Raw genomic sequence first — 24,379 nt, 5'->3', positions numbered from 1 at the left:
ACTTTTCCATGGCTTAATCCACTGATATAAATCGATAGTTTCATCAAAACAAGCAAACTATGCATCAAAAACAGAATCTGTCTAAAACAGAACAGTCTGTAATAATCTGAACATTCACCATACTTATGATACTTGAAAAATTCTTCCAAAATTTGGAAAAATAAAACATTTATATAGAAAGACAGTGCAAAAAGAATCAGAACCATTTTACGTTCCCGTAAAAAATTATAAATCGTGCACTACAGCCAAAGTTTCTGTCCTGCACCGTACAAACCAACAAGCATTGTAAACATCCTAAAGGCAAACCTTGGTACATTATTTTTATAATACAATGGAATTGTACAAGGGGATAATTATTTTTTTTGAAAAGTTTCTGTAATCAAGATTCACAAAGTTTCCGTGAGCATGAACAAAGTTCAAGGCTAGCTCCCACTTCAACAATGCTCGTCTTTCTCACTTTTGCTTTTCTTTTTGAAAAAGTTTCGGGTTACCCTCTTTATTTTTGTTGTTTTTAAACTATATGAAAGCACTCAACAGAAATAAATGACTCTCTAAAACTTCCGGGTTGTCTCCTTGGCAGCGCTTTCTTTAAAGCCATTAAGCTAGGCATAAGGTGCTCAAGTTGTGAATCCACCCGGATCCCATGGTATATCAAAGCCAATTTTAATTAGCAATGATTTGGCATTTAGTAGTGAGCACAAAGTAACATATATCATGTAATGACGAAGTCTAACTCTCTTCCTATGCATCGGCATGTCATAAAAGAACAATTCATGCACACCTAGTAAAGGCCAATGCATAGTATAAACAGTTTCTTGCAATTTTATCATGTTGGAAACATAGAGAGGCGGAGATGTAGTTCTGCTCTCATAATAATTGCAAGTAGGAGCAGCAAGCACATGCATATTATACTCATCAAAATCATCATGTGTAGTAGTAAAAGGCAACCCATCAATATAATCCTTAATAAGAACAAACTTCTCCGATATAGTGTAGTCGGGAGAATTCAAAAAGATAATAGGACTATCATGCGTGGGTGCAATAGCAACAATTTCATGTTTAACGTAAGGAACTATAGCAAGTTCATCTCCATAAGCATAATTCATATTGGCATCTTGGCCACAAGCATACAAAGCATCATCAAAAAGGGATATTTCAAAAGAATCAAAGGGATCATAGCAATTATCATAGCATTCATCCTTCGGTAAGCATGAAGGGGAATTAAACAATGTATGAGTTGAAGAGTTACTCTCATTAGAAGGTGGGCACGGGTGATCAATCCGCTCTTCCTCCTTTTGTTCTTCGCTCTCCTCCTCATCTTTTTCATCCAATGAGCTCACAATTTCATCAACTTCTTCTTCCATAGATTCCTGCAAAATATTAGTCTCTTCTTGGACAGCGGAGACTTTCTCAATAAGTGCATTAATATCGGAATTGTATTCATAACTCTCATAACAATATTTAAGGATAGCTAAATTTTCAGGTCTATAAACCGAATCATCAAAATCTTCAAACTCTTTAAACATAGATTCAATTTCATAAGCACCCATAAAAGCAACAAATTCTTCTATTTGTTCCACATCATAGTAATCATATATACCGTTAGCATAAGAAGCTAAGGTTTTATTATCATTAAATTCGCATGAAAAGGGAAGGTGTGGAGCCTTCATCCTAGAGCAACAAGTATAATCATATCTCAAGCATAGTTGCCTAGCATACCACTTTATATGAACTTGATCCCATAATAGTTTCCCTTTTTTGTCAAGCGGTAATCCCTAAAGTATTCACGTTGATCCAACGTTACTCCCATTACATAATTGAATGGGGTTTTCTCAGGATTATTAAAGTAGTACATAATATCTTTCACATAACCAGCATCGAGGGTTTTAGGAGGTTCCCCATCTCCATGAGCAGAAAGTACACCTAATTTTTTTGGTATTTCGTGTTCCATATCCATAACTAAAGATAGAAAATAACTTAGAACAGCAAATAAAAATTACTTAGTGATAAAGCAAACAAGCATACACGAGAGTATTCACCCCACGCTATTGCTCCCCGGCAACGGCGCCAGAAAAAGGTCTTGATAACCCACAAGTATAGGGGATCGCAACAGTTTTCGATTAGTAAGAGTGTCGAACCCAACGAGGAGCTAAAGGTAGAACAAATATTCCCTCAAGTTATATCGACCACCGATACAACTCTACGCACGCTTGCCGTTCGCTTTACCGGAAACAAGAATGAAACTAGAAGTACTTTGTAGGTGTTTTTGGATAGGTTTGCAAGAATATAAAGAGCACGTAAATAAAAAGTAGGGGCTGTTTAGATGAAGACACAACTAAATTAGTTTTAGTAAAGAGCTTGTTGTCACGAGAAAGTTATTTGTCCCTAGGCAATCGATAACTAGACCGGTAATCATTATTGCAATTTTATTTGAGGGAGAGGCATAAGCTAACATACTTTCTCTACTTGGATCATATGCACTTATGATTGGAACTCTAGAAAGCATCCGCAACTACTAAAGATTCATTAAGGTAAAACCCAACCATAGCATTAAAGTATCAAGTCCTCTTTATCCCATACGCAAACAACCTACCTACTCGGGTCTGTGCTTCTGTCACTCACGGCACCCACCATAAGCAAATCATGAACATATTGCAACACCCTACAGCGGGGATCCCTCACGCTTGCGCGACACGGAGAGCACCATAGGACAGCACCAATAATAAAACATACAACTCAAACCAATCTTGATCATCAAATAGCCCATAGGACAAAACGGATCTACTCAAACATCATAGGATAGCCATACATCATTGGGAAATAATATATAGCGTTGAGCACCATGTTTAAGTAGATATTACAATGGGTAAGAGAGAGGTTACACCGCTGCATAGAGGGGGGAAGAGTTGGTGATGATGGCGGTGAAGTTGTTGGTGAAGATTGCGGTGATGATGATGGCCACGACAGCGTTCCGGCGCCACCGAAAGAGAAGGGGAGAGGGGGCCCCTTCGTCTTCTTCTTCCTTGACCTCCTCCCTAGATGGGAGAAGGGGTTCCCCTCTGGTCCTTGGCCTCCATGGCGTGGGAGGGGCGAGAGCCCCTCCGAGATTGGATCTATCTCTCTGTCTCTTTCTATTTCTGCGTTCTCGTCTGCTGCCCTTTCACCATTTCGTGTATATATGGAGATCCGTAACTCCGATTGGATTGAAACCTTCGCCCAGATCTTTTTCCAAAAATTATCTTTCTTGCGGTCGAAGAAGGGCATCAACCGCCTTACGGGTGGCCCACGAGGGTCAGGGGCGCGCCTGCCTGGAGTGGGCGTGAGCCCCACCCTCGTGGCCACCTCGGGCACTGTCTTGCGTTGATTTTACTTCCCAAAATCACAAATATTCCAAAATAATTCTTCGTCCGTTTTTATCCCGTTTGGACTCTGTTTGATATGGGGTTTCTGCGAAACATAAAACATGCAACAAACAGGAACTGGCACTGGGCACTGGATCAATATGTTAGTCCCAAAAATAGTATATAAAGTTGCCAAAAGTATATGAAAGTTGAATAATATTGGCAAGGAACAATAAAAAATTATAGATACGACGGAGACGTATCACGACCTCCCACCGCTGGTCTCCGCCGCCGTCAACGGAAATCATCTCCGCCGTTGCCGCCGTAGCAAGTTCGTCGCCGCACTAGGGTACAGACTTGATCATTGTGCTATGCTTTTACTCCGATTCTTAGCACATTGTGTTGCCATGTTTCTTGCCACAATTGAAATCATCCTGTCCAGCAAAAACGTCCCATAGATTAGTGTTGATTTGAAAATTTAGGGTTAGGTCTCCGCCGAATTCATCTCGGACCGACCGAGTTGTAGAAATCGGTCTCACCGATTTTGGCTTAGGCCAGAGCACACACATTTTTGGTCCGACCAAAAATTGCAAATCGGTGTGACCGAGTTCGATTCTCTGTGAAACCCTAGCAGTCTCGGTACCACTAAAGTGTGACTCGGTCTGACCGAGTTCACTAGTTTAGGTTCCAAAAGCTGCTTCGGTATCACCGAGTTTACAAATCGGTAGATCCGAAATGCTTTCTATGAAGAACTAAAACTAAGTTTTTAAGTCATTTGTTTTGCAAAAACTCCTGTGCTTTGTGATGCTCATCTACTCTACCTCATCTATAACCTATTCACAGGGTCTGCTGATAGTTTGCCTGCAAGATGTCTGACCAAAGTGACAGCCAGAACAAGTCAGAGGAACAGGTTCAGTTAAGTGAGGGCACTAGTCCCTCTAGCAGCTATGATGATGGCAGCAGGAGCATTCCAAGCAATCTGCCAAAGGCTACTACCAGAACAAGGAAGAAGAGAACTTCTGACTCTGAGGATGAAGACTATGTGGCTGTTGAAGATGAAGCCACTTCAAAGAAGAAAGTGCTGAAGAAAGAGTATGGCTCAGCTGCTGCAACTAAGCCAGGTCTGAAAACAAAGAGGCCAGCAGGAAGACAGCCCATGTCTAAGCCAAGGAAAGTTGCCACAAGTGAAACTATGAAATTCACCATTGAGTCTGAAGAAGAAGCAGCTGGTGAGGATAAGAAGAAGAAGAGGGCCAGAACCACAACTGCCAGAGTTCTTGGCAAGCCCTCAATGAGGAAAGATTCTGAAGAAGAGGAAGAGGAAGAGGATGCTGCTCCAGCACCCAAAGCTCAAAAGCTTATGGGAGTTGCAATTAAGGCAGGGGCTGCTCCATCTAAGCCCAAAGCTGCTCCCAAGGCTGCTGCTCCAGCTCCAAAGCCAAAACCCAAGAGGAGCACTAAGAACATCCCTGCTGAGGAAAAGAACAAGGCCCTAGTGCCTCAAGCTGCTGAAGAAGAAGAAGATGATTCTGTCATTTTGAGAAAGCTGAAGCCCAAGATCCCTGATCACAATGATGCACACCCAGTTGCAGAGAACATGAAAATCAGGAAGGATTCATGATTGAGGCTATGGAGAGAGTCTGATCCATATGCCACCAGGAGAAGGACTACTGTGTACTACAGACTCCACACTAAGGAACAACAGGACTTCTATGAGACTGTTTTACTTGACAAGAAGCCCATAGTGTGTGACATGAGATGGGTTGATTGGAAATTCATCAAGGAGAATGAGGATCACTTCCCTGGTGTATTTGACAGCTTCAAGGCATGTGGATTTGATGAGTTTGTGGCTTAGAAGATCACCAAGTGGAATGATGAGCTCATTATGCAATTCTACTCGACTGCACACTTCTATCCAGATGGAAGGATTGTGTGGATGTCTGAGGGTACTAGGTACCAGTCTACAGTTGAAGAATGGGTTCAATTGATCAATGCTCCTGAGGAACATGAGGATGACTTGGATGTCTATGCCAAGAAGAAGAAAGACCACAACTCTATGGCAAATATGTACAAAGAGATCCCTGATGATGCTTTGGACACACATAAGTTTGGATCTGTACACTACTTGTTGTCTGGTCTGCCAACAATCAATTGGATTCTGAGGCACACACTTCTACCCAAGTCAGGTGATCACAAGATGATCAGAGGACATGCTATCAACTTGCTGCACATATTTGATGTCCCACAGAAGTTCAAGGTTATGAGCCTGATTGTGGAAACAATCAAGAGGACTGCAGCTGATTAGAAGAGAAGTTGTGGATATGCCCCACACATCCAGGAGCTCATCAATTCAAAGATGGGCAAAGGCAAGTACATCTTGGACAAGGAGCATCTACCCATCTATCCTGAGTTTGAGGACAATACAGTTGTCATGACTGAGAATGAACCATCATCTGTGCAAGCACAAGAGAAGAAAGCTAAAGCTGAGAAGGCTGCAAAGATGCCAACTGTGGAAGAGGCATCTCAGGTCTTCTTGAAGAGCAAGCAAGACCAGCTTGGATATCTGATCCAATCCACTCTGAGGATTGAGCAGGGCCTGGCCACCCTGACCAAGAACCAGGAGAGCTTGGAAAGGATTGTTGAGACAAAATTCTATGACCTTGATGTCAAGATCACAAAGATTCAAACTGCAGTTGAGCAACTTTAGGAGGAAGCAGAGGAGAAGAAGGGCAAGTCTACCACAGATGCATTTGCTAGAGTGCCCAGAGGACAGAGATCTGCTGCAATGCCAGTGACAGACACTAGAGCTACAACATCAGCACCAGTAGCTAAAGCTCCAGTTCCAACTCCAGCAGCTACTCCACCAGCTCCAGCCACTTCATCAGAAGCTTTCGTCCTTGGCGTTCTCTCAACACCACCTCCCGAAGATCAAGCATGAGAGTCCTTTAGCACTATGCATTTTCAAACTTTTTGGTAACTTGTTGCCAAAGGGGGATAAAAATGTATAGATCATAGGCTTCGAGAGAGAGAGTGTTGGTTTTTATCTCTCTTTGCACTCTTTTTGGTTGGTTTGAAACTTTACTGCGTGCTTGTGTGATACTACTTTATGTCCTTGTGAGATAATTATTTGGTCAAGTGTTTGATCATATGCTACCCTTAATGCTTGTTGGATTATGCTATCTTTCATATCCTATTATGATCATTCACTTTGCTTGGTGATGAGTGCATGCTTTTAATCTCTATCATTTTGAGCGCTCCACCAAGATGTATGTGACATGGAAGAGTAACCCATGATCCTAATCGATTGTGCATTTGCATTCAAAAGCAAATATTTTATGCACAAATTTAGGGGGAGCTCTTGCTTATCACATACTTCTCAAAGCGATGATGTTTTTCAATCTTATTTATCATTTGTCAGAGCTTTGATCTATATGTTGTCATCAATTACCAAAAAGGGGGAGATTGAAAGTGCAACTATCCCTAGGTGGTTTTGGCAATTCCTAACAACATATAGCTCATTGAGCTAATGCTATTCCAAGATAACTATTTCAGGAAAGCTCAATGTTTGGCATGGCATGGATTATAAAGTGGACCCTTCAAAATGCTAAGGACAAAGGATTGGCTCAAGCTCAAAGCACAAGACTCTACATTTTCTATTTTAGTGATCCAAGATCACATTGAGTCTATAGGAAAAGCCAATACTATTAAGAAGGGATGAGGTGTTGCTTAATGAGGATCTTGCTCAAAATGCTTAGTGATATGCTCCAAAACCCTCCACTACTTTCTCACTTCCACATATGTCCTAAACCAAAACGTCCAACTCGGCCCCACCGATTCTTTCTATCCGGAGCCACCGAGTTCAGTTGACATAGCCACTGCCAGAAACCCTAATCAATTCGGTCTCACCGATAGGGATCTCGGTCTCACCGAGATGGGGTTGCAAACTCTCTGTTTCCCTTCGTAACGTTTCGGTCAAACCGAGATGAGCGATCGGTCCCACCGAGATTGCAATGCAAACTCTCCGTTTCCTTTTCGTAACGTTTCGGTCCAACCGAGATGAGCGAATCGGTCCCACCGAGTTTGCCCGACCAACTCTTTGTTTGGCTATTACCAAAATCGGACTCACCGAGTTTGTGTAATCGGTCTCACCGAGATTATGTTATGCCCTAACCCTAATGACATCGGTCCCACCGAGTTGACATGTCGGTCCCACCGAGAATCCTAACGTTCACATTTTGAACTAAATCAATCTGACTGAGTTTAATGATTCGGTCCCACCGAGTTTGGTGATTTGTGTGTAACGGTTAGATTTTGTGTGGAGGCTATATATACCCCTCCACCCACTCTTCATTCGTGGGGAGAGCCATCAGAAAATGCCTACACTTCCAATACATATTTTCTGAGAGAGAACCACCTACACTTGTGTTGAGTTCAAGATATTCCATTCCAACGACATAAATCTTGATCTCTAGCCTTCCCCAACTTGCTTTCCACTCAAATCTTCTTTCTACCAAATCCAATCCTATGAGAGAGAGTTGAGTGTTGGGGAGACTATCATTTGAAGCACGAGCAAGGAGTTCATCATCAACACACCATTTGTTACTTCTTGGAGAGTGGTGTCTCCTAGATTGGCTAGGTGTCACTTGGGAGCCTCCGACAAGATTGTGGAGTTGAACCAAGGAGTTTGTAAGGGCAAGGAGATCGCCTACTTCGTGAAGATCTACCCTAGTGAGGCAAGTCCTTCATGGGCGACGGCCATGGTGGGATAGACAAGGTTGCTTCTTCGTGGACCCTTCGTGGGTGGAGCTCTCTGTGGACTCGCGTAACCGTTACCCTTCGTGGGTTGAAGTCTCCATCAACGTGGATGTACGATAGCACCACCTATCGGAACCACGGATAAAAAAAATCTCCGTGTCAACATTGCGTTTGCTCCTTCAAACTCATCCCTTTACCTTCATATGCAATTGTTTTACATTCCGCTGCTATACTCTTAGAATTGCATGTGTAGGTTGATTGCTTGACTTGTGCTAAGTTGCTAAAATCTGCCAAGAACTAAAATTGGGAAAAGGCTAGATTTTTATTTGGTCAAGTAGTCTAATCACCCCCCTCTAGACATACTTCCGATCCTACATCAGTACAGTCAAAAATGATATCATCAACATAAATTTGGCACACAAACAATTCACCATCATAAGATTTAGTGAAAAGAGTTGGGTCAAGTGAACCGGGTTTGAAGCCTTTCTTCATGAGGAATTCCTTCAAAGTATCATACCACACCCGAGGGGCCTGCTTGAGGCCATAGAGGGCCTTACTGAGTCTGAAGACTTTGTCGGGATGCTTTGGATCTTCAAAACCTGGGGGTTGAGCAACATATACTTCTTCCTCAAGCTTATCATTGAGGAATGCACTTTTCACATCCATTTGATATAAAGTGATATCATGATGGTTAGCATAAGCAAGTAATATGCGAATAGCCTCAAGTCTAGCAACAGGTGCAAAAGTTTCATCGAAATCAATTCCTTCAACCTATGTGTAGCCTTGAGCTACAAGCCGTGCCTTATTCCTCACCACAAGGCCATTTTCATCGTGCTTGGTGCGGTAGATCCACTTTGTGCCAATGATATTGTGCTTGCGAGGATCTGGACGTTTGACCAGTTCCCAGACGTTGTTGAGCTCGAATTGATGTAATTCCTCTTGCATAGCTTGAATCCATTCAGGCTCCAGAAATGCTTCATCCACCTTAGTGGGCTCTGAGATAGAGACAAAAGAAAAATGCCCACAAAAGGTAGATAAATGTGAAGCTCTTGAGCGTGTGAGAGGACCTAGAATGTTGATGTCGCTGATGATTTTCTCAATCTACACTTCATTTGCAACACGAGGATGAGCTGGTTGTCGTTGAGGAATTTGATTAGCATTTTCTTCAGCATCATTTTCCTCAGGTGCATCAGCATGACATTCTTCATGATCTGGAATGACTTCTTAAGCAAATTCTTCGGTAGGAATGACATCTGGAGTAGCCTTGAACTTGATGGATTCCTCAGGTGATTTTTCATCTAGCACAGGAGGTAGGTGCTCTCTTTGTGAGCCATTAGTTTCATCGAACCGCACATCTACAATTTCAACAACCTTGTGGTGAACGTTGTTGAAGACTCTGTAGGTGTGCGAGTCCTTTCCGTAACCAAGCATAAAACCTTCATGTGATTTTGGTGCAAATTTATAATTGTGATGAGGATCTCTAATCCAACATTTAGTACCGAAGACTTTGAAATAACTCACATTGGGTTTCTTGTCAGTGAGGAGTTCATATGCAGTCTTCTTGAAGAATTTGTGAAGATATATGACATCAATTTCATCAAGCAATAGAACAGATAAAGCAGTAAGAGGACGTGAGAAATGAGAATTCATTTCTTCATGGTTAGCCTGCGTCCTTTCAGGCAATTTTCAGGTCTCCAGCAAATTCTTCAGACGTTTGAGTACGTCTGGAGACCTGACCCTGCATAAGAGATTAGTTGTTTTTCTTCACCACCCACATCTGAAGGGGTGGCAAAGAGTTCATCATTCTGCGAGCTCCATAAGAGAACGGTGGCATAGAAGCTAGTCCACTTCGTTTCACATAAGAGGAGTTAGGGTAAGCATATGAATAAGCAGAGAAATACTTCGAGGACTTATGAACATAATGGTTTGAAGAATAATGCACATATTCATAGCCCTTAAGTCTTGCCTGCGAAACAGAAGGGTTAGCATGATGATATTCATATGAGGACTTTGATCCTTTTGAGGAATTTGATCCATGTGAGGAATTTGGTCCGTATGAGGACTTGGATCCATATGAAGAATTTGGTCCATATGAAGAATTTGATCTGGGGTTCCTATTCTTCACAGGTGGTGTCATGATGACATTCACCTGAAGATTTTCAAGGCACCTTTTGGGAACCCAGATTTTCTTCATAGGGGAACCGTTCCTGCAATTAGTACCAACATATCTAGCAAATACTTCACCATTCTGATTTTTGAACAGTTTATAGTTGGAGTCAAATGACTCATCAGAAGAATGAGGAGATTCACATGTAAAGCCAGATAAAGTAGATGGATCTACTGGAGGTCCCTTTGTAGCAACCCCTGAGGTTTTGGGATACTGCTCAGGCTTCCAGTATGTCCCATCAGCATTGAGTTTCATCTCAAAGGCAATACTCTCTTTCCTAGGGTTCCTGTTGAGGATCTGCTTTTTAAGCACATCACAAAGAGCCTGATGCCCTTTGAGGCTTTTGTACATGCCTGTCATGTACAATTCCTTCAGCCCTGCATCATCAGTGATACTAGCAATGTCCTCAGGTGAGGAATTAGTGATAACAGAGGCAGGTGAAGAATTTGTAACATTAGATGCATTTGAACATTCAAGAGAAGAATTAGCAGATTCACGTTCAATGCACTTCAAACACGGAGGAACAAATTCTTCCTGAGCAGCGCTGATTTGTTGAGCAAGTAATGAATCGCTCTCCTTCTGAAGATCTTCATAACTCACCCTTAGCTTTTCAAGATCTTGCTTTCTTTGAAGAAATTCATAAGAAAGCTTCTCATGATCAGATAAGAGAGTGTTATGATGACTTTGAAGGTTGTCAAACTTAGACTGAAGTCTCTGAAGATTTTCAGTCAAGGTTTTAGTGCGATCCATTTCTTCATCCAACATATCATCACTTTTGTCTAGCATGTTTTGAACCTTTTCAAAAGCCTTTTGTTGTTCACATCAATCTTAGCAAGTTTAGAGTAGCTAGGCTTGAGGTTTTCATCAGATTCATCCTCACCTGATTCAGAGGAGGGATATTTGAGTACCTTGGCACCCTTTGCCATGAAGCAATAGGTGGGAGCGTAGTCATCATCGTTGTCATCAGCCTTGTTGTAGAAGCCATTTTCTTCAGTGTTGAAGATGGACTTGCTGACGAACGCAGTAGCGAGGGCTAGGCTCGCCACACCGGATTCTGACTCCTCAGATGCCTCCTCTTCCTCATGTTCCTCAGATTCAGCTTCAGAGTCCATTTCCTTGCCAATGAATGCCCGAGCCTTCTTAGAGCTGCTCTTCTTGTGAGATGAAGACTTCGAGGATTTTGATGATGAAGACTTTGAAGATTTCTTCTCCTTCTTTGAGTCATCAGAACTGTAATCCTTCTATTCTTCTTTGATTCCTTTTCCCACTGAGGACAATCTTGAATGTAGTGACCGGGTTTCTTGCATTTGTGGCATAGCCTCTTCTTGTAGTCACTGGATGAGGAATCATTACTCCTTGAGGATTTTCCAAAATGATCACGTCTTGAGAACTTCTAAAATTTGTTCACGAGCAATGCTAGCTCCTGGCTCAGTTCTTCAGGATCACCAAGGCTGCTACCAGAATCTTCACCTTCAGATTCAGAGACTGCCTTGGCCTTCAGGGCGCGTGATCTGCCATAGCTCGAACCATAGAGATCTCTCTTCTCAGCAAGCTAGAACTCATGAGTGTTTAGCCTCTCGAGGATATTAGCGGGATCAAGTGACTTGTAATCTCCACGTTCTTGTATCATCAGTGCTAGAGTATTAAATGAGGAATCAAGCAATCTCAGCAATTTCTTCACCACCTCATGGTCGGTGATGTCAGTGGCACCAAGTGCTTGAAGCTCATTTGAGATGTCAGTGAGGCGATCGAAGGTTTGCTGAACATTTTCATTGTCGAGTCTTTTGCAGCGGTTGAAGAGATTGCGAAGAACGTCAACTCGAGAGTCACCCTGAGTTGAAACTCCTTCATTTACTTTGGACAACCTGTCCGAGATAAGCTTAGCAGTCTCCAAAGCACCACTCTGCCATACTGCCCTTTACTTAGATGGCCACATATGATGTTCTTCGCTTGAGAATCGAGTTGCTTGAATCTCTTCACATCAGCAGCATTCAGAGAAGGTGTGACTGAGGGAACACCATTTTCCACAACATACCAGAGATCGTTATCAATTGCCTCAAGATGCATTCGCATCTTATTCTTCCAGTAGGGGTAGTCCGTCCCATTGAAGGTAGGACACCCAGCAGAGACCTTGATCATACCTGCGGTTGACATAACTAAAAATCCAGGCGGTTAAACCAAAATCACACAGAACAAGGGAGTACCTTGCTCTGATACCAATTGCAAGTGCGTTAAGTCGAGTAGAGGGGGGGGGGGGTGAATAGGCGATTTTTACGAATTCTTCACTGAGGAATTTCAGGGTGAGGAAATTCCTAAGCGAAGAGCTACTTGCAGCGGAATAAGTACTCAGATGCATACATGACATAACATAAACATGGACATCATGATGAAATGAAAACAGACACAGAGTACAGGAAGCATAAGCACAGGATAAAACAGGATGAAGACAAACAGACTGAAGAAATTGAACTGAGGAAATTGAGAAAGTCTTCAGTCAAAGTCTTCAAACAGATATGAACAAGTACACAACACAGTTATGAGGAAATGAAAGAGTTAAGGAAATAGAACTAGTAGGCTTGGTGAAGATAATGATTTGGTAGACCAGTTCCAACTGCTGCGACAGTTGTACGTCTGGTTGGAGCGGCTAGGTATTTAAACCTGAGGACACACAGTCCCGGACACACAGTCCTCACTGTATTCTCCTTGAGCTAAGGTCACACAGACCTTGCCCAATCACTCGTGGTAAGTCTTCAGGTGACTTCCAAACCTTCACAAACTCGGTCACTCGGCGATCCAATATCTCCTCTTGGATGCTCTAGACCATGACGCCTAACCGTCTAGAATATGCACAGTCTTCAAAGGTAACAAGCATCGGATCCACGCAGGATCAATCTCTTCAGTGATGCTCAATCACTTTGGGTTTGTAGGTGTTTGGGTTTGGGTTTTCCTCACTTGATGATTTTCGCTGAAAGTCCTCGGAGGATGGGATGCTCTCAAATGACAAGTGTCAGTTTCTCTCGGAGCAGCCAACTAGCTAGTGGTTGTAGGGGGCGGCTATTTATAGCCTAGGGAGCAGCCCGACATGATAAGACATAAATGCCCTTCAATGATATGACCGTTAGGTGGGTAGATATTTTGGGACAGCTGGCGCATAGCACAACAACGGTCGGAAATTTGACTATCAAATTCCTCAGGGCTATCATGTTCCTCACTTGTAGGCAATCCGCACTGGCGAATTCCTAACTCCTCAGTCCAAAAAAATTCCTCAGAGACCAGAAGAACCACTACAAAAAAAAGACATCCGTGACATTTTGGGCCGAACGAAATTTTTTCTGTCGTACATATGACACTTCTATGACGATAATTGTGACAAAACCCGGTATCATCATAGATGTGGTGGGCTCCTACTTCTATGACAAAAAATCATGACAAAAAATGGGCTTTTCATCCTGTGCGGGCTGGAGACGCAGCTGCATGACATTCTTTGGGCCGTCCATGACGGAAAAAACCGTGGTAGAAGCGAGGGGGAGGAAAATTTCGGGGAGTTCCCGGTTACGGTGGGAGGTCGGGGGCCGAGCGATGCGGGTTTCTCTCGTACACGTACGCGCGTGTGTGCAAGGCGTTGGCTCTAACTGAACCCGAGCGAGGCGTTGGGCTCTAACTGAACCCGAGCCATCGCACTGCAGGCTACAAGTTACTGAACCCGAGCGATCGATCGATGGCTGTTAACTGAACCCGATCGAGCGATTCCTTCGCTACTGCTGCTAACTGAAGGCGATCGATTGGATGAACAGTGAGCGTTGCGGGGGGGGGGGGGGTTGGATGAACAGTGAGCGGCGGCGTTGCCTCTGGATGAACAGGACCCCGTGGTGTGGAGGGCTGGATGAATGGTAGACAGTGGAGGGGTGCCCGTGGAGGGGTGGTTGAACATGAGCCCGTGGTGTGGAGGGCTGGATGAACAGTAGATGGTGGAGGGGTGCCCGTGGAGGGGTGGTTGAACAGTAGCCGGTGGAGTAGCGCGCGGTGGAGGCTGGATGAACAGGAGCCCGTGGAGGCTGGAGGAGGTCGATGGTAGCCCGTGGAGGCTGGAGGAGGTCGACAGTAGCCCGTGGAGGCTGGAGGAGGTCGACGGTGGAGATGAACAGTATCCCGTGGAGTCCCGTTTTGCGGTACGCCACACCCCTCCCGATGAACAGGACCCCCGTTTCGACCGTAGGAGGTCCGTTTCGTCCGTTTTGCGGTACGCCACACCCCTCCCGATCAACAGGACCCCCGTTTCGACCGTAGGAGGTCCGTTTCGTCCGTTTTGCGGTATGCCACACCCCTCCCGATCAGCAGGACCCCCGTTTTGACCGTAGGAGGTCCGTTTCGTCCGTTTTGCGGTACGCCACACCCCTCCCGATCAACAGGACCCCCGTTTCGACCGTAGGAGGTCCGTTTCCTCTGTTTTGCGGTACGCCACACCCCTGCCGATCAACAGGACCCCGTTCCGAATGTAGGAGGTCCGTTTCCTCCGTTTTACGGTACGCCAGGCCTCGTTTCCATCGCCTGTTCCGTCCAAGCCTTCCCGATGAACACGACCACACATTCCATTTCGACCCAGCCGGTTGGCTCCCACGCGTTCCGTTGCCACCCGATGAACACGGCGCATTCCGTTGCCTCCCCATGAACACGACGCATTCCGTTGCCTCCCCATGTACACGACGACGACGCTGTTTCTTTGTTCCGACCCAGCCATGTACACGAGCCCTGGCCGTACGTATGCGTGAGTAGGCGTTCGAGACCCCGCCCGTATGTACACATACGTGGCGGCCGTATTTTCTTTCTTGCACCCTGGCCGCTGTACGTACGTGTACATGCTACGTGCGCGCCTCTACTACGACACGTGCGCGCCTCTACATCGACCAGTATGTACGTACACGTTCGCGACCAGAATGACAATGCTATGTATGCTTCGATCAGGTGGGTCCCGACTGTCAGGCACTTCCTTGCATGCGAAGATGTAGCTGGTGGGTCCCAGCAGTCAGGGGGGCGAATAATTTTTTTGCCCGAACGCACTTCCTTGCGTGCGAAGATGTAGCCGGTGGGTCCAAGCAGTCAGGGGGGCGAATCATTTTTTTTGCCTGGACGCACTTCCTTGCGTGCGAAGGTGTAGCTGGTGGGTCCCAGCAGTCAGGGGGGCGAATCTTTTTTTCCCGGACGCACTTCCTTGTGTGCGAAGATGAAGCTGGTGGGTCCCAACAGTCAGGGGAAACGTTTTTTCCGCGAAATACAGTGGCCCGTCCGGTGGGTACCAGCTGTCAGGTGGAGGAATCATTATTTTCCGCGTAATAAGGAGGCACTTCCTTGCTGCGGCCGTGGACCTAGCTGTCAGCCTCTCCACGTACAGTGCACGTCCGACGGAAGTCGTTCCTTGACCACGTTGACCAGGCCACGCCGAGAGCACCACGGCGGTGGACGACGGCGAGGCCTAGGAAGGGGACGACGCGGAGCCGGGGAAGATGCGGCAGTCGAAGCCCGCGCGGAGAGGAGTACGAGGGTTCACTGGTTCGGCTGCGGTGTGAGGCTGCCGTCGCCGCACGGCCTGGCCAGCGGTGGGAATAGTAGGGGGCGGTGAGGCCTCCGCGGCAGCACAGCCGGCCACGGGAGGCAGGAGCATGCGGCACGACCGGCGCTGCTTTGGGCGGCTGGAGCAAGAAGACCAGAGGTTGAAGAAGCACTACGGCCGTTGGATGGACATCGTACGGTCACTAGAGCTAGAATCGTTCATATTGACTTAGTTGACAAAGCCCTCCGTCCCCGTCAACTTAGTTGGCCCACAAGTCATCCTCCCACTATGGTGGGTCCCACCTAGCAGGGGGGTATTCATTTTTTTGTGCGTAATAAGGAGGCACTTCCTTGCGTGCGAAGATATAGCTGGTGGGTCCGACATGTCAGCAGGGGGAACTTTTTTTCGCGAAATACAGAGGCCCTTCCGGTGGGTCCCAGCTGTCAGGTAGAGGAATCATTATTTTGCGCGTACAGTCCACGGCCGATGGATGTCGTTCGTTGACCATGTTGACCAGGCCGCGCCGAGAGCACCATGGCGGTGGACGACGGCGAGGCCTAGGATGGGAATGACACGGAGCCGGGGAAGACTCGGCAATGGTTGCCCACGCGGTGGGGAGTATGAGGGTTTACTGGTCCGGCTGCCGTCGCTAGAAAATAACAGGAGGTGTGGGTGAGTAGAGGAATGGCCTGGCCAGCAATGAAGTAGGGTGGGGCGGTGTGGCCTGTGCGGTAGCACAGCCGGCCACGGGAGGCAGGAGCAGGCAGTCCCACCGGAGCTGGTTTGGGTGGCTGGAGCAAGAAGATCAGATATTCAAGAAGCAGCACGGCCGTTGGATTAACATCCAACGGCCACTGGTGCTAGAATCGTTTGTGGACTAAGTTGACAAAGCCAAAGTACACGTCAACCTAGTAGACCCACAAGTGAGCCTCCAAATCTGTCCCAAACAGCATACAACCCAAAATTTCTAGCCAGATTCAAATTAATTTTAAATCTAAATATACCTTAATTTAAATTCAATGAAATTTTACCCGCACAAAAACAACGAAATTTAAAATATCAAAATTCGAAAGAAAACAGTATTTTGGAACTAATTGCCTGTTTGCTGTATTTTTTCATTTTACAGCCCATTGATTATTACTTATAGCCCATTTCTTATTACTTATAGCCCATTTTCTGGGAAAAATGCATTCCTCCCCGTCTTGAAAGATTTTCGGCCCAGCAGGGCGTAGAAAAGCAAGTAGGCCTACGTTGGTTATTCTACAAAAAACAAAATAGCTGGCTAGCCATTTTCAGAAAGGAAAAAACAAACTGGGCTGGTCATGTGCTAAACATATGAAATAAAAGCCTGGGCTAGACGGGCCACGGGTCCCGCACAACCCAGTTGATACCCTTCTCCGTCCCAAAAAAACAAAATTACTGCGCGCGCTGCTGGGTCCCTACTGTCATCCTCACCATGTACAGTCATCCCCTTATTCCTCTCGGTTGTTGACCATGTTGACAACACCGGAGGGCGGCGCCGTGGCGAGCGAACCAAGGCGGAGGACGATGGTGAGGCCTTAGACGGGAACGAACAGGAGCCGAGGAAGATCACGGCCAGCCGTGGGAGGCGGGAGCAGGCGGTCCCGCCGACGCTGGTTTGGCTTTGGCGGCTCGAGGAAGAAGAGACTGAAGAAACGCAACAGACGTTGAATGTCAATCCAACGGTCAAGGTTGGCACAATCGTTTGTTGACTAAGCGGACACCAAGTAGCATACTTTTTTATATATAGGAAGAAAACTGCGAGGAAAATGCGTTCGTCTGCCGTCCTCCTCACAGGGAACGTTCGCCACATAAGTGACTAGCACCCTTGGTTTTCAACCGAGAGGTCTTGGGTTCGAGTCCCAGGAAATCTCAATTTTGTCCTCCTTCCTTCCTCGCAAAAAGGGAAAGAAAATCAAAGACATGGGAAGGCGTATAGAACAAGCTAGTGTACCAGTAAAGAGACGTTGCCGAGTCTTAGAAAAAAGAAAGACGTGCTCCTGTAGCTGGTTCGAATCCAATCCTAGACTATGACTATATATGGTGCTATGCTACTCTGCAAGTAATGAAACTGACATATCCAACATTCGCTTCTCCTCTTCTCTACTCACTCTGTCTAGCATCAGAAGCTCTGGCCGCAGCAACCATGTCCGCTGGCTGCTCGTCCACCTGCTCTTCAGCAGGCAACAACCAGATATGCGCCAAGTCGCCACCCGTACCATCGCCTGTGGGTCTCATCACACCCCCGCCGGCACGCGCACCGTAGCCGATTGCCCATCGCAACCCGCTACCGTTGGTGTGGTGCCACTGCTGCAAATCACGCAGAGTCATCCGTCGCGTCTCAACCACAATCCGCAACCCTGGCCGAGTCTTCTACAAATGCCCGAATCATGGGGTAATAATATGTTTAAGTGTTGTTCCGCTGCTTCCAGTTGCTGATTTTTTTAATAGTTTGGTTGATGATCTTCCAATTTGATTCGTGCAGAAAAGGGAAGATTCGTGTGATTTGTATTTCTGGGAAGTTGCTGATGTGGGGGAATGCAACTACACTGATTATTTGGTTAGCTGAGGAATCCCAATACCAGCAGGTTGGGGTGTTGGACAAGTAACTGAAGGAACGGCAGAAGAGGAAGATGCAGAGCAGAAGGTTAAAGATGCAGTTCCTCTGATCATGGCCAAGCAACAGCTGCTGAATGGCCTTGACAGCAATGAGGAGATGAAAGAGCTTGTGAAGATAATGGGCAAAATCGATGTGCTCTGTAGGATGATTGTCTCTTTATTTGCAGTGTATGTAGCACTCATGATGTATTCAGTGGCTACGACATGAGCACTTTGCTGAAACTAGTAATGAATGAAACCTGTGTAGCAGGCTGGGCGTAGTGTTGTGAACATCTAATGATTTCTATTAACGGAAATCAGGGGGTATCCCGTTTTGCTCATATAAATAAATAAATAGCAGAGGCCCTGTCGGGTCAGCTTTGTTCTCATTCGAAGACGTCGAGCAAATTGCAGTCCAACAGCAAACTATGTCATCAAATTCAAGTTTCACAGCCAAATATGAGTACAACTAAACAACAATGTCATCATGTTTTAGTTGTCATACAATCACCAAACACAAATCAGCATACATAACAAGTGATGTTCTCACAGCAAAATACTAAACAACATGTTCATCAGGTTTCAGTTGTCATAGCAAACACAATTTCACATAGTAGATAAAAAAACGTCTTCTGACAGGCAAATACGACAAAAGCAATGTAACCATCATCCGCAGCAGCAGCGTCAACATCTTCGCCATGTGTATCAGTCTGAATCGTAATTCCCCACGGTGTTATCTTCTTCTTCGTCCTCAACGTCCTCGAATGTTGGCTTCTTCTTGATCAACTCTTGTATGTCCACAGCACGACAGGCAATCTTTTCGCCGGCGTCATTGACGTGATGGTTCTCAAAGATATTAGGAACATCTGTGTTATCTTGTACATCAGGAGCAGTGTAAGCATCATATTGTTGTGCAACTTCATTAAACAAATTCCTCTGCTCAAACCTTTGCAATACTCTCCAGTCATCGCTACGTGCAAATGTGTCTTCCAAGAAAAATATCTGTGTTGCTTGATTTGCCAAAATAAAAGGCTCGTTGGTCTGGTACGCCGCCTTGACATTGATGGATTTGAAATAATGATCAGCTCTGGGTTTTGTGATCCTGGAAAACAGGTTATACCAACGACAACACAACAGAACCACACACCGATGATCCTCGAAACTGGAGATATACTGCAACTGAACAATGTCTGTTATGTTAGCATACATTTCAGTTGTCTCTTTGTCATACGTATCCGTGCTCATGATGGCACTGTTTTGTGTCTTCCTGCCTTCGTCTCGTGCAAGGGTGTTGTAGCGCACATCTCCAACAACGCAAGATTCATAATGTCTCACCCGAGTATCAGGACCCATTGCTAGTGAGTAAAGGGCATCATCAACTGCCTGCCCATCCTCCCGCATCTTCTTAACCTATGGTTAGAAAATAGACAAGTTGATCATCTTATGTACTCAATATATTAAAAAAACTGACAGTGCACTTCAAAAGCTTACATGGTTCTTGAACCATTTCGCAAATCCTGCCATAACCAGTTTGTCAATGTTTCTTGGATTTTGCGGCAGTAACTCCTCTTTGTAGATGCTGCACAACATAGTGATCACGTCAAACATCTAAATATATAAGAATGTGCTGCAAGTTTAGTAGATTACAATGTATAAGCTGCAGTAGTGCACTTACTTGATATAAGGTAGTATCTCAGGACAGTTATTCAACGCATACCAAACCATTTTGTCCAAATCTTTAGGTTTGTCCTCTTGTCGACTCTTCCCTGTAACTCGAACAAAATAGTCGAAAACATTGAGCCCGGGATTGTCTTCACCCACCTCTTTGCTAAGCTGATCAGCTGTTTCAATGTATTTTGAGCAGAATGTCAATGCTTCTGTAGCAATGTAGGCCTCTGCAATGGAACCCTCGGGTGTAGCTCTGTTCCTAACATAGCCCTTGAAAGTGCCTAGCCGCCTTTCAATAGGGTACATCCAGCCATATTGTACTGGACCTCTAAGTAGTGCCTCATCAGGTAGATGAACAGCCAAATGCACCATCACATCAAAGAAGGCTGGAGGATATATCTTCTCAAGGTTGCATAGGATAGTTGGTATCTTGTCTCTAAGATGCTCCAAAGCATCTATCCTGATATTCCTACTGCAGAGTTCCCTGAAGAATTGTCCCAACTCTGCAACTGATCTGTATAAGTCAGGGCGGCCCAATCCTCTAAGGATAACAGGTAAAACCCTTTGAAGTAGGACGTGGCAGTCATGAGTTTTCAACCCTTGTACCTTGTTTCCATCTGCACTGACTCTCCTTTCAGGGTTGGAAGCAAATCCATGTGGGAATCTCACACGTGACCGGACCTCGCAGAATTCTTTTCTTTTTACCTTGTCCAAGACGTACACAACTGGTGCCATATCCCGTGGTTTACCTTCATCTTGCACCTGCAAATCCTTTCTGATACCCAGGTGTGTCAAATCAATCCTAGATTTTAAGGTATCTTTCGTCTTGCCTTCAATATTAAGAAGTGTGCCGATAATGCTGTCACATATATTTTTCTCGATGTGTATCACATCAAGATTATGCCGCAGATCCAAATATTTCCAATACTCCAAGTCCCACAAAGTGGACCTACGGGTAAACAATAATCTCTCTTCTACCCTGCCACGCTTCCTTTTCCCGCTACCATTACCAGGATGGTTTCCTGGTGTGATATGCCTGACCTTCTCTAATTCCACTTGCAACTCATCGGCGGTTAGCCTCTTTGGCACATCACGGTTTTCATGCTTTGCATTGAACACATGTCTTCGGTATTTTCTAGGATGCGGCTTGTCCTTGGCAAGGAAACGATGGTGTCCAATGTAACAGATCTTGCTAAGTATTGCGTATGACAGCGGATTCCTGTCACAGCGAACACATGCATTGTAACCATGTGTCGTTCGCCCTGACATAGTGCCCAAAGCCGGATAATCATGGATGCACCAAATTATAACAGCACGCAGAAATCAGCTAGTGGGCTGCTATATAGGTCTCGAGTGAGAACACCCATTCATAGTTGTTGAAGTTCCTCCACAAGAGGCTCCATGAACAAATCAAAATCCTTTCCAGGACTTTTTGGACCTGGGATGAGCAAGGCCATCATGTAGTTTGATTCTTTGGTGCAGACATTTGGAGGCATGTTGTAAGGGATAACAAGCACTGGCCACATGCTATATGTGGCGCTCTGGTGGCCAAATGGGTTAAATCCATCTGAAGCTAAGCCAAGTCTAATGTTTCTCGGGTCAGCAGCAAACTCTTTGTGTTTATCATTGAAGCTTTTCCACTCACTACCATGAGATGGATGGCTCATTACATTCTGATCTCTGTACTCCTGGTTCCTAGAATGCGACAGTACATCCTCTCTTGTTTCAGCATCATGAAACAACCTCTGCAATCTTGGTGTAATTGGAAAATGTCTCAGAACATTATGAGGAATCCTCTTCACAGCATCGCCATCTTTCCATCTTGATGATTTGCATTTCGGGCATCCACTTAAGTTGGCATAATCCTTCCGGAACAGAACACAATTATTCTTACAAACATGGATCATATCATATCCAATTCCAACTGCACGAAGGAAATTCTTCATTTTACTGTAGGTGTGTGGCAGCTCAGACGCATCTGGGAAAGATTTGCGGAAAGCAGCCAACATCGCATCGAATGATTTGTTGGTCATCCGCTCAGATGTCTTCACCTGAAGAAAGGTGACCATAGCTGAGAATACTGACAGCTTATTTCCTGGGGTGACAGCAACATTGGATTGTTCCAACATGCGGGCCCACCGTTTTTCTTCTACAGGTGAAAGTTCACGGAATGCATGAGCATTTCGTAGCATTGTTTCAATGTTGGTCAAACTCACTGGCTCCGCCACCACCACCTCCTCCTCCTCTTCCACCTAACCATCAGGCAGATCAAGATGGTGATCTGCTGCTTCCACGTAGTCAATAACATTGACGTTCACAGCTTCACCATGATGAACCCACCTAGTATATGCGACCGACATCCCATACAAGTGTAGATGATTTTGCACAGTTGACTGGGGTCTTGTAACTGAATTCATACAACTGCTACACGGGCAGAGCACATCTGATTTCGGACCACCGTACTCAGCTCTGATAAAGTTCATGAAGTTTTCAACCCCTCGACATATGCAGCGGAGAATCTTCAAACAGAAGTTATCCAAGTCCTGTCCATCTGTTAGACATACAAATTAGTTCTTCTACTAGATATTACAGGAAAAACATATATGCTTTTTTATGAAGTCCAGAAAAAAAACCTAGGTCGATGTCTAAAGCTATGGCAAGATATTTGGATGAGCAGATCTAGGTAACGAAATATATGTAAAGCTAATTCAGCAAACAGATTGGAGTGCCAAATTATGGCAGGCTGTTTCAGCAGTCAATGAGGCCGAGCACACAGCCATCGAACTATCAAAGGCCATCGCAGCAACAAAGATCGAGTATAAAACGGTGTAGAGCTATTTCACCTAACAGATTGGCTACTAGACCATGGCAATCTATGTCACAATAAATATATGGCAGGATATTTTAGCAACTAATCGGCCTTGGCATGCCATCTCAGCTAAGCAGATTGAGTGCAGAACAGGGCAAGGAAGCTTCTTAAGCAGAGCATATTGACAGTAAACTACTTTGGCAAACAGTGAGATTAACAACGTCTATCAGCTAACATTCAGCGCTACACCGACATGAACGGGGTCTCAGTCTAGAATGCGCGTACCATGGGAGAAGCTGACCGCCGTGTGTCTCCACACGAACGTCGCCAGCGGTGGCGGCGCTGGCCGCCGTGCGCCTCCACAAGAACGTAGCCAGAGGTGGCGGCGCGGCTAGAGGACGGCAGTCTACGAGAGCATACTGTGGGAGCGAGAGGATCACCGAACCGCGGCGCCGACGTATCGGCGCGGCGGGGAGGGCGACTTTGGCGGAGCGAATGGAGTGGAGGGGGACAGGGGGGAGGGGGTTTGAGGAATATTATTGGCTAGTTGGCCGAAGGGCGGTTGAATCGGATTTGGGGGGAATTTTTGGGTGTGGGGGGGGGGGGATTTTCGCGCGGTGGGCGGGGGGAGTTTGGCGCATGGTCGGTTTCTCCAAGTGCAATCCCACGTGTCAGTGAAGAGGCAAGCCGAAGCGCGTTCCTTTTGCGTGAGCCGTGTGCAGGAGACCGCGACAGGAGTGCTGTGAGTGTACCGCCTTTTTTCTTTTAAACTAGGTGCTTCGCCCCCTCAAAAAAAATTTGTTGCTTCGCGCGATCCATCGGTACTACTACTAGTAATCCGGTAATCCCGTGTGACACCCAAAATTTTATTTGGATTTTTCAAAAGATTTTATTTGACTTGAGGGAGGTGATTTAAATTTTTCTTCCAAAGAAACCTCCCTTTCAATATATTTTTTTATGGAAAGAGTTTTTTTATTTTGGATTCACCCAAGACTTGCTTTTGGTCTTGGAGGTCCTTGCCTTTTTATTTTGACTCAAGACAAAATACTTTTCACTTGAGAAAAATGCCTTTTGAAAATCTCTTTGAAATTTGCACTATGGCTTTTGGAATGATCCTTTACCACTTTCAACAATTCCCTCTTGCCATGGCCTTAGTGCAAATCCACTCTCCTAAACCTTCCCTCATCTTTGGATCATGTTTTGCATCAAATCCAGCAAGTTGTACCTCTCCATATAATTATTTTCCATTTAAATCTTATCAAATAAATTTCTGTCTTCTATTCTAGCCCTTGGAGATTTACAAAGGAGCTACCATCTCTGCATTGATTTTTGCCCCCAAACCAATTCACCTTCCTAGTCCTTTGAACCCTCAACCAAGATCCATGAAGATCCACTGGTCTTCAGTTCAAAATTTTCAAACTACACTTGCTGCAAGTTTGGACCAGATTTGTCAAGTTTGGTGAAATTCATTA

Source organism: Aegilops tauschii, chromosome 2 (genome assembly GCF_002575655.3).
Source record: "Aegilops tauschii subsp. strangulata cultivar AL8/78 chromosome 2, Aet v6.0, whole genome shotgun sequence".
In the NCBI taxonomy this organism is placed as follows: domain Eukaryota; kingdom Viridiplantae; phylum Streptophyta; class Magnoliopsida; order Poales; family Poaceae; genus Aegilops; species Aegilops tauschii.
Note: the sequence above shows the minus strand (reverse complement) of the source record.